At 38.8% G+C, this 17,368-nt stretch overlaps 1 protein-coding gene across 1 annotated transcript in view; it reads left to right on the plus strand.

The window, feature by feature from the left end:
- AVEN (apoptosis and caspase activation inhibitor) overlaps positions 1 to 17,368 on the plus strand; it is a 186,359-nt gene that overhangs the window by 157,345 nt on the left and 11,646 nt on the right. The gene's annotated exons all lie outside the window — the stretch shown is intronic.

Below are 17,368 nucleotides of genomic sequence, written 5' to 3' on the forward strand. Positions count from 1 at the left end.
GGATGAGAATGTTATGAGTGAAATTTGCATGTTGGATCTATGTTTCAGCAGATCAATAGAGTAACATAACAAATAGTTTCAAAGTAAATTTTATTCTTGTACCCAGTAATTCCAATTTTAGGAATATATGTCAAGAATAAAATATACCCAAACCTTAGCTTTACATTAAAGTGTGTATCTTGAAAAGCCACCCATAGGGGAAAACTGCATTTGACAGATTTGATGATTTTTTTTTTTTTTTTTTTTTTTGGAGATGGAGTCTCACTCTGTCACCCAGACTGGAGTGCAGTGTCGTGATCTCAGCTGATTGCAACCTCTGCCTCCCAGGTTCAAGCAATTCTCCTGCCTCAGCCTCCTGAGTAGCTGGGACTACAGGTACCCGCTGCCATGCCCAGCTAATTTTTTGTATTTCTGTAGAGATGGGGTGTTACCGTGTTGCCCAGGTTGGTCTCGAACTCCTGAGCTCAGGCAATCCGCCTGCCTCGGCCTCCCAAAGTGCTAGTGAGCCACTGCACCCGGCCTGATGATTTTTTTTTTTTTTTTAAAGAGAAAAACCCTATCACCCCAACTGTGTGTGTTCTTCTACTTTGTTAAACTTTTATTTGCATTTTTAGTATTAGCTGTCAGTGGTTTCAGTTTCATTTACCAGAAAAAAGGAGTAAGATCCTAATGAAGGCCTGTCAGTGCCTTCCTGTTCTGTAGCTGTGCTATCCAGTGCACGTTCTTTCTGGAGATTGGGCAGAGTTCAGTAGCTCCTTCCTCGTTCTGGACTTTTGGTGCTGGTAGTGCTATTTAACATTCTTGGCATCAGTCAGGCGCAGTAGCTCACACCTTTAATCCCAGAACTTTGGGAGTCTGAAGTGGGCAGATCACCTAAGGTCAAGAGTTTGAGATCAGCCTGGCCAGCATAGTGAAACCCCATCCCTACTAAAAATACAAAACTTAGCCAGGTGTGGTTGTGCTCACTTGTAGTCTCAGCTGCTGGGGAGGTTGAGGCAGGAGAATCACTTAACCCCGTGAGGTGGAGTTTGCAGTGAGCCGAGGTCACGCCATTGCACCAGCCTGGGCAACTGAGCTAGACTCTGTCTCAAAAAAAAAAAAAATAAAAATAAAAATAAAAAATAAAAAATTCTTGGCATCAAGGTTGCTCCTTCTTCTCATTCTTTTCTGTTTGAAAGCCTTGAGTTGGAACTTGGTGTCACTGATGAATTGACGGAACACTGTGACCACACTCTCTTCCAACTGCTTCTTTGATTTATTGCACATTTGGTCTGAGCCAGAAGTAGCTAATCAGAGGGGCTGCATAAGCACAGCAGGGAACCCAGAGAGTGCACGCCCCTTTCTGCTTTTCCCATCACCAGCTTTAAGATGCTTCAGGTAGAGTTCATGTTTCTAGTAGTGGTGATGCCAGTTTTTATTCAGGAAAGAAAGTCCAAAAAGAACAAAAGTAAATTTCTAAAGAATTCACATTATGCATTGCAAACAATAGTTTAAAAACAGAATCCTCAGGAAAATACTACTTTCTTGGTTTCTTTTTTTCCACCTAAGCTGGAATACTGGGGTGTGCTCATACCTCACTGTAACCCCCAACTCCTGGGCTCAAGCTATCTTCACAGGTAGCAGGCATTACAGGTGCGAGCCACCATGCCCTGCAAATACTACTTTCTGATATAAGCAAGGCTGGTGTTTGTGTGCATTTCTTCCTACATGTTAAAATTTCTGTGGAGATACAGCCAATATCATACTGAATGGGCGAAAACTGGAAGCATTCCCTTTGAAAAGTGGCACAAGACAAGGATGCCCTCACTTACCACTCCTATTCAACGTAGTGTTGGAAGTTCTGGCCAGTGCAATCAGGCAAGAGAAAGAAATAAAGCGTATTCAATTAGGAAAAGAGGAAGTCAAATTGTCCATGCGTGCTGATGACATGATTGTATATTTAGAAAACTCCATTGCCTCAGCCCAAAATCTCAAGCTGATAAGCAACTTCAGCAAAGTCTCAGGATACAAAATCAATGTGCAAAAATCACAAGCATTCCTATACACCAATAACAGACAGAGAGCCAAATCATGAGTGAACTCCCATTCACAATTGCTACTAAGAGAATAAAATACCTAGGAATCCAACTTACAAGGGATGTGAAGGACCTCTTCAAGGAGAACTACAAACCACTGCTCAACGAAATAAAAGAGGACACAAACAAATGGAAGAACATTCCATGCTCATGAATAGAAAGAATCGGTATCGTGAAAATGGCCATACTGCCCAGGGTAATTTATAGATTCAATGCCACCCCCATCAAGCTACCAATGACTTTCTTCACAGAATTGGAAAAAACTACTTTAAAGTTCATATGGAACCAAAAAAGAGCCCGCATTGCCAAGACAATCCTAAGTAAAAAGAACAAAGCTGGAGTACACGCTACCTGACTTCAAACTATACTACAAGGCTACCAAACAGCATGGTGCTGGTACCAAAACAGAGATAGACCAATGGAACAGAACAGAGGCCTCAGAAATAACACCACACATCCACAACCATCTGATCTTTGACAAACCTGACAAAAACAAGCAATGAGGAAAGGATTCCCTATTTGATACATGGTGCTGGGAAAACTGGCTAGCCATATGTAGAAAGCTGAAACTGGATCCCTTCCTTACACCTTATACAGAAATTAATTCAAGATGGATTAAAGACTTAAATGTTAGACCTAAAACCATAAAAACCCTAGAAGAAAACCTAGGCAATACCATTCAGGACATAGGCATGGGCAAGGACTTCATGACTAAAACACCAAAAGCAATGGCAACAAAAGCCAAAACAGACAAATGGGATCTAATTAAACTAAAGAGCTTCTGCACAGCAAAAGAAACTACCATCAGAGTGAACAGGCAACCTACAGAATGGGAGAAAATTTTTGCAATCTACTCATCTGACAAAGGGCTAATATCCAGAATCTACAAAGAACTTAAACAAATTTACAAGAAAAAAAAATCCCATCAAAAAATGGGCAAAGGATATGAACAGACACTTCTCAAAAGAAGACATTTATGCAGCCAACAGATACATGAAAAAATGCTCATCATCACTGGTCATCAAAGAAATGCAAATCAAAACTACAATGAGATACCATCTCACGCCAGTTAGAATGGCAATCATTAAAAAGTCAGGAAACAACAGATGCTGGAGAAGATGTGGAGAAATAGGAATGCTTTTACACTGTTGGTGGGATTGTAAATTGGTTCAACTATTGTGGAAGACAGTATGGTGATTCCTCAAGGATCTAGAACTAGAAATACCATTTGACCCAGCAATCCCATTACTGGGTATATACCCAAAGGATTATAAATCATTCTACTATAAAGACACATGCACACCTATGTTTATTGTGGCACTGTTCACAATAGCAAAGACTTGGAACCAACCCAAATGTCCATCATTGATAGACTGGATTAAGAAAATGTGGCACATATACACCATGGAATACTATGCAGCCATAAAAATGATGAGTTCATGTCCTTTGCAGGGACATGAATGAAGCTGGAAGCCATCATTCTCAGCAAACTATCACAGAAAACCAAACACCACATGTTCTTATTCATAGGTGGGAACTGAACAATGAGAACACTTGGACACAGGGAGGGGAACATCACACACCAGGGCCTGTCAGAGGGTGGGGTCTGGGGGAGGGATAGCATTAGGAGAAATACCTAATATAAATGACAAGTTGATGGGTGCAACAAACCAACATGGCACATGTATACCTGTGTATCAAACCTGCATGTTGTGCACATGTGCCCTAGAACTTAAAGTATAATAAAACCATTAAAAAATAGATAATACAATATAAAACAAAATTTCTGTGGGGATAAATTTCTAAAGCTTGCTTATTACCAACAAGGGGAATGTTTAAAAGCCAGACATTTTAGTATATCTTTTAGGATTTATTTTTTTTCCAGACAGTCTCACTCTGTTGCTGGAGTGCAGTGGTGTGATCTCAGCTCACTGCAACCTTCGCCCCCCAGCCTCAAGCAATCTTGTCATCTCAGCCTCTCGAGTAGCTGGGACTACACATGTGTGCCACCACGCTCCGCTAATTCTTTAAATTTTTTGTAGTGATGAGTTCTCACTATATTGCCCAGGCTGGCCTCAAATTTCAGGGCTCACGTGATCCTCTTCAGCCTCCCAAAGTGCTGGGATTACAGCTGTGAGCCACCATGCTTAGCCAGTTTTACCTTTGTAATGGTCATGTTCATAGCTCATCAGCTAGTAAGTTTGCACTATTCACTTGTTTTGGTTAGTGGTAATTGTTGGAATATTACATTTTGAGATCCATCCTTAGTTTCTTTTCATCTTTCTCCCTTTTTGAGAGTGGTTTAAGAAAATTCTAATTGAAGATCTCTGCCATTTTTTCTCCTTCCCACTTGTTCTTATTTCAGTTCTTTGATTTACTAGAAATTTCTGGTTGCAAACAGAATTCTGTATTTTACATTTTTGCCCTATATTTTTGGCAAGCTTCATAAAAGTAACATGATTTTCCCCCTTATTTCTCTGTTCCCTTATCCCCTTTATGGCACATAAGACTACTGATGTTCATTTGTTGATTTTTTTTAGACTTGTATTCTTGTTCATTTGCTCATTTATTCTTGCATGCATATATTTACGCATTATTCTTATTTCCCTCCTTCCTAAGTGCACATTTACTAACTGCCTACTGTGTGCCAGGCACCGCACCAGTCACAGGAGTAGTAATAAAAACTGGGCTCTGACAGTTAACAGTGCTTTACTGAAGATGTGTACATTGCAGAAATCATGTTGGCTTTGTGTGGAGCTAGGCAGCATCGAGCCCCAACAAAGATAAGATCACTATATACCTCAGACTACTGAACATATAATGTGTATTACCCCTTGAGGAAGTAAAAAAACCAGAAAACCAAAAAATGTTTTGCATCAATTAACAAAAACCTAGACACTATCAGTGATGCACAAACATCTCCAGAGCAAGATCAGTTTGGCACGTCGGAGAGGGAACTTGCCTTGACACATTGTGGCCACTTGGTTTTCTGTGAAGTTTGGAATTGGTAGAAGGTAGGGTTTGCATCTGCCTTGCCGTACCTTGACCCCACTGGTGGAGAGCACGTTTGTTTGCACATCATTTTCAGGACCAAGCTTCGAGTCTCCCCTCTAATTGTATGCCCGATTTTCTATAAATGTATGCTGTGACAAGAAGCCACAGCTGCTCCGTTAGTCTCAAAGGACATGACCTGAAAAAGAATAAAAATCACAGATTGCACATATTTGCTCTAATTTTTGACAGGAAAGCTAAACAAAAAATTTAAAAATTCAAATTACTCTGTCATTTGCCCATTTAAATCACAGCTCTGTAGAATAGTGTTTTTCAAAACTAAAAATAAAAAAAAACCTAATGAGATGAGAAGGCAAGTTGGATGCGTATTTTTTTTTATGCAGAAACATATTTCATGTCCATTGGGTTGAACAGGAGGGGGAAGAGGCAGAGAAACAGATAATTTAAGATTTACATTGCAGTGTCAGTTGTATTCAAGGGACATTATGGACGTCCTAATTAGTCTAATATTATTTTAGAGTTTTCAGCTAAGCTCATAGTGTGCACAAAAACAAACAGAACAGACTCACAAGCTAACAATGGAGAGAGCAATAAAAGCAAGAAATCTGCTGGATACTTACAGAAATGATATTGGCATTGGTGGGAAAAGGTTTTGTTATACTGACATAGATTAAAAGACTAGCATTATTTGAATAATGTGGTTTTAGAGTTTTTGAATTTAATTTATATGTCATTTAAAGTCTTTGTGTAGTACAGCTGTCAAAAAAGATGCCCATTTTTATGATTTTGTTAATAGATTTTTCATGTTTGTATTTAGAAATCTGGAAGATGTTCAAAATATTAAATGGTAATTTTCTGAAAGGTATATTTTCAAGTATATAAAAATTAAAATAATATTTTTAAAATATCTGTAAGAAGTACATCTCACCTGAGTTATATGAAAATAGCAAAAAAGAATTCCAGGCTGGGCGTGGTGGCTCATGCCTGTAATCCCAGCACTTTGGGAGGCCGAGGCAGGTGGATCACAAGGTCAAGAAATTGAGACCATCCTGGCCAACATGGTGAAACCCCATCTCTACTAAAAATTCAAAAATTAGCTGGGCGTGGTGGCGTGTGCCTGTAGTCCTAGCTATTTGGGAGGCTGAGGCAGGAGAATCGCTTGAACCAGAGAGTCAGAGGTTGTAGTGAGCCGAGATCGTGCCACTGCACTCCAGTCTGGTGACAGAGCGAGACTCCATCAAAAAAAAAAAAAATGCCAAAAGTATTTTCCATAGGCAATTTAAAATTAATATTAATCACATTGGATATAAATATAAATATATTGAATACAAAACATTAACATTAGTAATTTGATTGGAATTACATTGACTATAAACATTAATATTGACATCTTTAGAGTTGTAAAGTTTCATCCAGGAATGTTCCACTTTTCCATTTATACCTTTGTCCTTGTCTTTACCTCGCTCAAATTTTATGCTCTAGTAACAGCAAATTGCTTGCACATCCCACAGTACCTGCATTTTCTCCTTTCTGATTTTGGCCCTTCTTTTAGTTACCATCTCCTTCTGGCTTTTTGCCTGGGCGGCTCTTTGTTTTCCCTTCAGATCAGCTGTCACTTCTAGGAAGCTTCACTGACTCTGCCCCAACCTGGATTCACTATGCCCCCCTTTCCCCTGCCACACACACACACAGTGCTCCCATAAGACTTTGTGTCCGTCATTGTATGTTCTGTAACTGCTTATTTATGTGATCCTTAACTCATTAGGGTATGGCACTAATCTATTTAATTTTATATTTTCAGCACTTAATACAGTATCTGGCTCTTAACAAATTTTTGTTAAATGAATAATCAAGGATCTTTCTGTATATTTTATATTTTTTTCATATAGGTCTCACCCATTCTTAAGGTTTTATTGCTGTCACAGAGGGGTTACTTTTTTCTGCTTAAAGTTATCTACTTGTTTATTGGTAGTATGTGGGAAAGTTCTTTCTCATCTGCTCTGCCTGGGGGTGAACTAGGTGTGGTTGCAAGATTGCTGATGGTGTTGGTGGGCTTTCAGCTCCAGGCATTGGACCTGGAAGCTTTGATTATTTGTATGGTGGTTTTCACCAACCAAGTTAACTAATAGTCAACATTTTAGGTGTCAGACAAGTTATTAGTGGGACACACATAAGCTTCTTGGTGGACCAAATCTTTTCTAAGTAAATTAGCATCACGAGCATATCATTCTGTGTATAAAATAATAAAGGGAGAGAGTGTGACCCCCTCTAAGTCCTTGAGGAAAGAATTCAGATTTCCTTTAAATTTCTTTAAATTTTTTTCAGATTTCCTTTAAATTTCTTTTTTTCTGTTTCATGTTTCATGTTTTTCTGGTTTTTTTTCTTGTTCAACTCAGTCTGAGAATAAGGAGAGCAGGAGTGTGTCTTCTATATTTATGTTATAACATACAAGAGTGTTTGGCACATAGTTGTGCTAAAATGTATGAAAAATGAAAATTAATAAATAGAAGAATCATTACTCCTGAAGTCATTTCCATTTTCCCCTAGAAAGGTAGTAAACAATACTTATTTTGGTAAAAGCTGTTACATTCTTCTGGAAACTAGAATTTTACCCCATAATTACCCTATGTTAGAATTGAAAAAAATGTTGAAAGGCACGTTGTCTAAAATCCCAATTTGAGAAGTCTGAATGTTACAAGTAGTTTTCAAAATGATGGGGAGACAACTCACGGTTTAGTGAGCACAATCCCTCCCTGAGAAGCTGACCCTTATTAACCAGCTATTTCTCAAGTAGTTTGGTCCCATAACCTGTCACAGAGAGTATTTGCTTCCTAACCCCATATTCATTCTCCCTTTTTCTCTGTGGTAATAGAACCTCTGATTCTTATCTGGACTCGTGGCAACCTGAAAAAAATTATCTTACATACTTTGTGGTTTGATAGAACTATGATGTTATTTCTTATACTTATGATATAGCTCTGTCCAAAAGAGAAATGAGTGCAAATGTTCTATTGTAGTTTCTAGAAAACCTTAACTGATAGATGCTGCATGCCTTCTGCTCCTTTTTCTTCAACTATTTTTCCATCTTGCTGTCTGGAATTTGGATGGGATAGCAGGAGCTCTAGTTCTCATATTGGACTGTGGCAAGAATGGCCTCCCCAGGCATGGCAGAGCAATGGGAGGAGCCTGGGCCACCATACCAGCCTTTGACTGCTGGACTCTGTACTTCATTTAGTTGACGAATGTATTAGTCCATTCTCACACTGCTGTAAGGACATACCCAAGACTGGGTAATTTATATAGGAAAGAGGTTTAATTGGCTCACAGTTCTGCAGAGCTGCGGAAGCCTCAGGAAACTTAGAGTCATGGCGGAAGGGGAATTAGACATGTTCTTCTTCACAAGGTGGCAGGAGAGAGAAGAATGAGAGCTGAGTGAAGGGGGAAGCCCCTTATAAAACCATCAACTCTCCTTTGGGAGGCTGAGGTGGGCGGATCATGAGGTCAGGAGATCAAGACCATCCTGGCTAATGTGGTGAAACCCGATCTCTACTAAAAATACAAAAAAATTAGCTGAGTGTGGTGGCACATGCCTGTAGTCCCAGCTATTCGGGAGGCTGAGGCAGGAGACTCGCTTGAACCTGGGAGGCAGAGGTTGCAGTGAGCTGAGATCGCGCCACTACACTCCAGCCTGGGCGACAGAGCGAGACTCCATCTCAAAACAAACAAAAAACTATCAAATCTTGTCAGAACTTACTATCATGAGAATAGCATGGGGGAGACTGCTCCCCATGATTCAGTTATCTCCCACTGGGTCCCTCTCATGACTTCGTGGGGATTATGGGAACTACAGTTCAAGATGAGATTTGGGTGGGGACAGAGCCAAACCATATCAACAGAGATAGAATCTTTTCTCTTGTTTGGGCCGTGATATACAGGTACAGGTCTTTGTTACATGCAGCCAGACCTTATCCTGACACACTATACTACTGAGCAGTTCTAAGATCTTATGACTTCATTGTCCATCCAAAGACTGATCTTTGTATTCCCTTATTTATTCAGCCTTGTCAAGTCATCTACTCTCATCTTGGAATTCTGTGCCAGGGTTTGATGCTGGCCTTGTTCTGAAGATGATCGATCTGAGAATTTTTACTAGGTCACATACAGTGGTACAGGGTTAACAGAATAGCCAACTGTTTTGGGGAAAACAGCTGGATTCTAAATTCCAGAATGTCATCATCCCGTTCTCATAAAGCCTAGAATCCCTTTAAGGTTCCTTAGTGTATTTGGCATTTCCTTCAACAAAATCCATGCAGATGGGGAAGCAGCTTTTTAATGGCATTGGGAAGATAGGCACATCCTATTATTTAGTGCTCAGTGTGGATGTTCGATGCTCAGGGGCTTTTTGGGCCCTGCACTTGGTGAGAAAGCTAATTATAAGTCACTGTTGAGCAGGAGGAGAGATTTTTATTATTATCCTCTTGTTCATTTAGCTCAGCCTAACTTTTAAAATAGTCACTGTAGTGGCTTGCATAGTCTTCCTCACAAAGACAAAGTGTTAGGTGTCGCTTGTTTTAGGGTAAATATTGAGGTGAAGGACATCACATCTGCATCTACAAAGGCTGAATCATGGAAGCTAGAAATTGGAAGTGGTGAAGAATTTTTATGTCCCGTAGGCTGAGCTGTGGATTTTCCCTGGATTGATCTGTGTCAGCGTGGAGACTTAGGATCCACCTTGACCCTCCAAATATGTCATCTTTCATAGTAGATGAGATTAGAGAAGTTCAGAGAAATGAAAGAGGACATTTTATTTTTGGTAGCAGCCATTGTGGTGACTGTTGGACATTCTCTCCTCCTCTGTGAAGATTGGGGTCTTCTCAGCCTTTGTAGGCCTATAAAGTTCATTTGTGATTTTTCAGTAACTGGGTGTCCTGGTTGAGGACATGTTCTGCAGGGGCTGTAGGATAAATAAAGGAAGATGATCATGATGAAGAGGAGCCAGGAAAATGGAGCTTAAAATGAAGTACTTACTCAGAATTGGTGACACATTCCTCTGCTTTCTCGAGTTGGTTTCCGAAAGGAGACACCACAAAGATCCAGGTCAATTATATGATTTAAAAGATCCAAATAGCCAGGATAAATGAGTTGTGGGAATTGCTACTATCAAATGATCGGAATTGGGTGGTAGGCTTGGGAAGATTTTCCATCTTTCACATTCACTCTTCACATATGCCTGATCTGTATTGTTCATTCTGAAAGTCTTTGCAGGTTTCCTTCTGCCTGAGTAAAGATTGTTCTTGTAATCTCTGAATTCTCACTGGATAGCTTTGTTAAGTACTTTTGCTTGACTGAAAGCTCTTTTTTTGTTGATGGGGCTGAAAGGGTAAGCTTAAAATTGATAGCCGTATTATCTATGACTAGATGGTGAGCTTTTTGAAAGCATATTAGTACTGAGGAATTCTAGCAAGTTTAGTGTCCACTTTGCCACTGACCATAAGACATGTGTTAGGCCAGTTTGGGAAGTTAGGCAGAGTGAAAATCCTGGATATTATAAACACAGTGATGGAATTGGTATGTCACCTTTATTTCACTAATACTATCATTATTAGAATACTTAGAGTTCTGTAATACAGACTATTTTTAAAAGTACTATAGGCACAATTTTAGGAAATTCCTGAGGTGATTTCCTAAAAAGAATTCTTTATTTCTTAGTTTGGACTTCCATTTCTTCAAACATGTTAACAAATCAAATATTGGTATGTCAAGTATCATAAAATATTTCCTGAGCATTTGCTTTTGTTCTGGGAAACTCAAGACAGCCAAGAGGCCTAGCAGAAACAGTGGAAAAAAGAGCTTGATTACTTAATAGTTTATTATTATAAATGCTCTCTGGGCATGGTGGCATGCACCTGTATTTCTAGCTACTTGGGAGGGGAGGCTGAGGTGGGAGGATCCCTTGAGCCCAGGAGTTTGAGAAAAATCGATGCCAGGTTGTCTTTTGGAGAAGCAGAGTTAAAAAATAAAATAACAAATGCTGTGAGCCAAGAGTCTTGGTGTCTAGCCATTAAATGGCTGTGTGGTCTTGGTTAGAACATTGAACTTTCTAGAGCTAAGGTTCTTCATAGCTCTATAAAGTGAGGGTTAGAATGAATGATGTCTGCAGTTCCAACTTTTGAAGTCTCTGAATATTTTGTCTCAAATACATTCTGAGAAGGTCCCTGCCCTCAAGAAAATTCAGCTTTTTCTGTAGATTTTCTTCCATTTTGTTTAGTTCCAAAAGGAAAAATCCTTGTTGTTTACAAAGGATGATTCAACTGGAAAACGTATTGTGTCAAAAGGAAAAGTTTCCTTCAATCCCACACCCTGAGAGAGAATCATTTTAAAAATAGGTATTATTTCGACTAATTTCTATGCATAAATTAGTATTTTTTGTAATATATATACTTATATATCTTTATATCTATATATGTATCATTCATACTATACTGAAGCTTGCTTTTCTCATGTAGCAGTTGAGATAATGGGTATCTTTCTGTGTCAGTACATACAGACCTACCAAATGGAGTGCCACTGATTGAATATTGTGGTTCACCAAAACACATTTTGGCCAAATGATCAATATTTAGCTGAAGTTAAAGCTAAATATCATTGTTGTAAAATGGACTACTGGGATACAAGAAAAAAACTGAAATTAAAGGCTATATTAAAATTTTAGTAGCTAGATTTAGACAAATGGGCATACTGATTTCTGACCACCGTCAGCTATTTGGTTATTCCTGTAGTCACCATACACTACACTACACCTTTGCAATACTAAAGTTGGTAGCTTTTAACTGAGGTGTCTAGAGGAACAAGATGTTGTTTGGCTGGCTCTGCCAGAATAGAGTACTGATGATGGTAATGTTCCTCAGCAACTACGCTTGTCTTCTCAAATAGTAACTGACTAGGTAAGGACTTGATCTCCTTATCAACCCTTACCCTTGGAGATTTGTTTGATGGTCGTGAGTTTCATGAAGCAATCCTAGAAACTGAAGCGTTGTATACTGCTTGAAACATTCTTTTTGAATATTTTCAGAAGGATTTGTAAGATTGCTGCCATCTCTTACATTTATTTCTAATTTTCTTCCCTTTTTTTTTTTTTTTTTGTTTGAGACAGGGTCTTGGGTCTTGTTCCGTCACCCAGGCTGGAGTGCAGTGGCATGATCTCAGCTCCACTGCAGCCTTAAACTCCTGGGCTCAAGCGATCTCCCACCTCAGCCTCCTGAGTAGCTGAGACTATAGGTGCGGGCCACCGTGCCTGGGTAATTTTTTTTTTTTTTAAATAGAGATGAGTTCTCATTTTGTTGCCCAGGCTTGTCTTGAATTCCTGGCCTCAACTGATCCTCCCACCTCAGCCTCCCAAAGTGCTGAGATTACAGGCGTAAGCCACTATACACCCAGCCTTATTTCTAATTTTTTTTTTAACATTTTTGCTTCTTCACACAATTATTTGATTTAAAAATCTCTTACTAATTTTGGCTCTAGAAATGTGGCAATAGAGGAATGTAGTTGACTTTCAAAATACACCAAATTGTCTCAATATCTCCTGTGTCTCAGCTTTGATTGCATGCATACCAACTCTAGCATTGTTGCTGGAGTAGGATGAGATGAGGCTTTTTATCATGTAAGGAAAATGTGAACTCTTCAGGTACATCAGTTTTGCTACCCCTTCCCCCTTTTAAACAGATTCCAGTAAATGCCTTCATAATAAGCAGTCATTGGATTTTGTAGGCCTAATATTTTGGTATTCTTAAAGTAGTAGAATATTATGGGATTTTTATTGTTTTTTAATCAGGCTATGTAATAGGCACTAGCTGCTCTTCCATCTTGTTTGAGGATATTATATAAGTACACAACAAGGCCGTTCTACAGTCTTCTATAAGTCATACAATTAGTCTTTACTTGAAGAAGAGGGAAGACAGTGGTATACTCCCTTTGAGCTTCCTAGTTCTTTCTAGTTCTATTCCTTTCACCAATTAATTCAGGACACACAGCTGTTGAATCTTATGACTCCTAAGACCCACTTCTCCATGTTTGTTCCCTTGTCAACTACAGTTGGCTGTCACTGTTCTTTTCTGGTTTTCTTCTATATCTCTTAGTCAGATTCACCATGTCTTTAGTATGTGAGAGACCAGGAACTCTTCTGGCAAACAAATAAAGCTGGAGTGGAATGGAATGTGCTGTGAATACCCCATACTGTCTTGCTTAAAGTAGGTTTCTAACTGTCCATGCATGTCCAAATGTCTGGTATATAAGATATAAAAGTAGCACATTTGGTAAATCACCATACTTTGTGTGTATGTAACAACACAACGCAGAAGAATTTTGATAATGTTTTCCAGAAAGACTTTTAGTTCTAGGATTCACAGTTTCATCAGGTTTGTACAATTTCATTTTCATTGCGAGAATCAGAGTGGTTGGTATTCTATAGTAGTCATTTTACCAAGTTTATTACTTAAAATTAGCCAGGAAGATCAGTTGAGCCTCAGAGGTCATGGCTGCAGTGAGCTATGATTGTGACACTGCATTCCAGTCTGGGTGACAGAGTGAGACCTTATCTAAAACATAATAAAATTAGCCTCTAGGCCACATGCAGTGTCTCATACCTGTAATCCTAGCTCTTTGGGAGGTTGAGGTGGTGGATTGTTTGAGGCCAGGAGTTTGAGACCAGTCTGGGCAATATAGCAATACCCTATCTCTCTACAAAAGATAATTTTGCTGAGCATGGTGGTGTGCACCTGTAGTCCCAGAAACTTGGGAGGCTGAGATGGGGGAGATCACTTGAGTCTAGGAGTTTGAGGCTGCAGTGAGCTCTGATCATGCCACTGCACTCCAGCCAGGGTGACAGAGTGAGACCCAATCTTTACTAAAGTAAAAAAATAAAATAAAATAAAATTAGCCTCTATATGCCTTATCTGTAAGGATTTTTTAAAGCCTTCTTTAAATTGTGTTATATTTTGAAGTTTTATTCCTGGAAACAAAATGTGGTAACTTTTGTGGTATTTAGGTAACTCATTTTTCTCTAACATTTTCTTCTTTATATTCTTTATGTGTATTTTATTTTGTGTGCATCAAAGATGACTTCATGGATGTCATTGTTTATGATGTTATAGTTTTTCCTGTTCTTGAAATTTTGACATGGCAAAATTACAAAATCCATGTCTCATGTCCCCAGTATCCTGACCTCTGTGGATCTTTTTCAGTTAATTCTTTTTTTTTTTTTTCTTTTGAGACGGAGTCTCGCTCCGTCACCCAGGCTGGAGTGCAGTGGCGCGATCTCGGCTCACTGCAAGCTCCGCCTCCCGGGTTCACGCCATTCTCCTGCCTCAGCCTCTCCGAGTAGCTGGGACTACAGGCGCCCGCCACCTCGCCCGGCTAATTTTTTTTGTATTTTTAGTAGAGACGGGGTTTCACCGTGGTCTCGATCTCCTGACCTCGTGATCCACCCGCCTCGGCCTCCCAAAGTGCTGGGATTACAAGCGTGAGCCACCGCGCCCGGCCTTTTTCAGTTAATTCTTGTTTCTTTTTTCTTTTCTCTTTGTTTTCTACTATTTTGGTCTCATCTTTTGGTAGTCCTGATCGTTTTTAACGAATTTTGGACATTGTAAATTAAAAATTGTAGAGATCATTGGAGGCTATTGATAGTGTCATTTTCCTCCAAAAATGATTTACTTTTGCTTGTAGGCAGAATCAGAGATTGAGCTGACTCACACAGCTGGACCTCAGACTTGGTGAGGGCTGATCAATTCCTACTTTACTCCTGCTTACAGGATGCAGTCACCGGGGGTTCCGCCTGAAAGCCTTGGTTTTCCAAGACTCTTCCTCATCCATTGGCCCTGAACTCTGGTTTTTGTCCTCCCAGTGCTGTAAGACTAGCAGAGCTTTCTTCAGCTTTACGACCTCCTGGGTTGTTTTTTAGCCTCTCAATACCACCTTTCGAAAATTGATAAATGCCTTAGGGGGATAAACAGCCCTAAATGTTAGCCTGACCTCCTTGTATGCTTCTCTTCTCTCCAGAAATTTCATCCAAGTCCTCACTGCCTTGGTAGCTCTCACGTCTTCAGATAAGACTTTTTGGGTCTTTTTGGGTAGGGGCGCCTGGTTCCTTGTTCTCAGCAAGACTGGTGGAATGAGATAGTCATTGTTGGATTTTACCTATATTTTTAAGTGAATATTCAGATATTAAAAATAAGTATATATAGCATGCCTTATTTGCATTACTGAATCTTGTACCAATTATATATTATTCTGTGAAATCATATGATCATTTCTAATATAGAAGTTCAGGAATGTCAAAAACAACACTGAATAAGGCATTCAGCAATTTGGCCAATTTAAAAAAATCTACCAGATTTTAAATTCATACATCTGTCATTTACTTCATATGTATTAGCAATCATATTTAATATATTCTCCCCTTTTCCTATTTTCCTACTGGGTTGCTTTATTCTAATGGATTTGTGGAAGTTCTTTGTATCTAATACACAAAGATCTAATATACAAAGAACGTCCACATATTCTTTACCAATAATATTTGCTACAAACGTTACTTCTCAGCCTGTCATCTTTTGAGTTTGTTTTATAATTTCTGTAATTCAAAAAAAATTGTTTTTTATGTATTAAAATTTTTTCAGTGGCCAAAATTTGCCCTCCCTGCTTTCTTGCAATAGTGTTATGATTTCCTTTTTTTCTAAACACTTAAATATCTGATTCATACAAAATATGTTTTACATCTGAGAAATGAGATACTGGTAACTCGCCTAGTTTCTCACATGGCTGGTCAGTTGCTTTAACACTGTTAAGTGATTTCTGCACAGATATCATCTGCTGCTCTTACAATATCTAAGTATCCATATACCTGGGGCTGTTTCTAGACACTCTTCTGTTCTTATGTTTTTCACCAGTGGCTATTCATTTTATTTATTGAGACTTTTGAATACATTTTTATAATCAATAAGACAACTTCTTTACCCTTTAAAAAAAAGCATATCTTCGTTTCATATATTTTTAAAAATGAATTTGAGTAATTTGGACAAATTCAAAAATCTTTTTGGGATTGAATAGTGAATTCATAGACTTCATTAGGTGAAACTGGTATCTTGATACTGTTGAGTTTTTTTGTTTTCCTTTTTAAGTTTTATTTTTTAAAGTTTCTTTTAATAAATGTTTATTCCTGATTCATTCCCAGGAATTTTTTGTATGTTATTGCTATTATGAATGAGATATTTTCTTCCATTTTGTTTTATTTATTTATTATTTATTTATTTGAGACAGAGTCTTGCTCTGATGTCCAGGCCAGAGTGCAGTGGTGCGATTTTGGCTCACTGCAACCTCTGCCTCCCGGGTTTAAGCAATTCTCCTGCCTCAGCCTCCCGAGTAGCTGAGATTATAGGCGTGTGCCACCATGCCCGGCTATTTTTTGTATTTTTAGGAGAGACGGGGTTTTACCACGTTGGCCAGGCTGTTCTCGAACTCCTGACCTCATGATCCGCCTGCCTTGGCCTCCCACAGTGCTGGGATTTACAGGCATGAGACACCATGCCCAGTCTAATTTTTGTATTTCTAGTAGAGATGAGGGTTCACCATATTGGTCAGGCTGGTCTCGAACTGCTGACCTCAAGTGATCTACCCTCCTCGGCCTCTCGAAGTGCTGGGATTATAGGCGTGAGTCACTGCGCCCGGCCCCATTTTGTTTTCTCACTGGATTTTGTTTGTATATGAGAGAGCCATTTATTTTTTAATATAAGTTTTATGACCGGGCCACCTTTCTGAATCCCTTTCACTCATTCTTTTGGTTTTCCAGACACACAGGATTGTTTCTTCAGATTATCCTGCTGTTGTCCCCTGCTTTTCAGTGTTGATGCCTTTTAATTCATCCTCTTTTCTAATTGCATTGGTTACTCTTTTAAAAAAAATGTTAGATGACCATGGTGTTAGTTTATATTTTTAGGTATAATCCTGGCTTTCAGTTATTTAGATGAGAAGATTGCTGTGTTTGTGTCTTTAATTTAAAAAAAAGAAAAAACAACCCACAACTCTGTTGGTTCTTTTCATCAGCTTCTCTGTTTGGCTTTTTAGGAAGTTAGGAAACTTTATAAAACTGCTTTATTTCTTCTTAAAGTTCTTTCTTTGCTTAGTAATGAAAGTATTTGACTTTAACTTTTTCTCTGAGAACAACTACTTATTTCTTATGGATTGGTTTATATCAATTTATTACTCTTTTCTGTCTTCTAATTCTACAGTTT

The sequence above is a fragment of the Hylobates moloch genome, unplaced genomic scaffold (genome assembly GCF_009828535.3).
Source record: "Hylobates moloch isolate HMO894 unplaced genomic scaffold, HMol_V3 SCAFFOLD_14, whole genome shotgun sequence".
NCBI lineage: Eukaryota > Metazoa > Chordata > Mammalia > Primates > Hylobatidae > Hylobates > Hylobates moloch.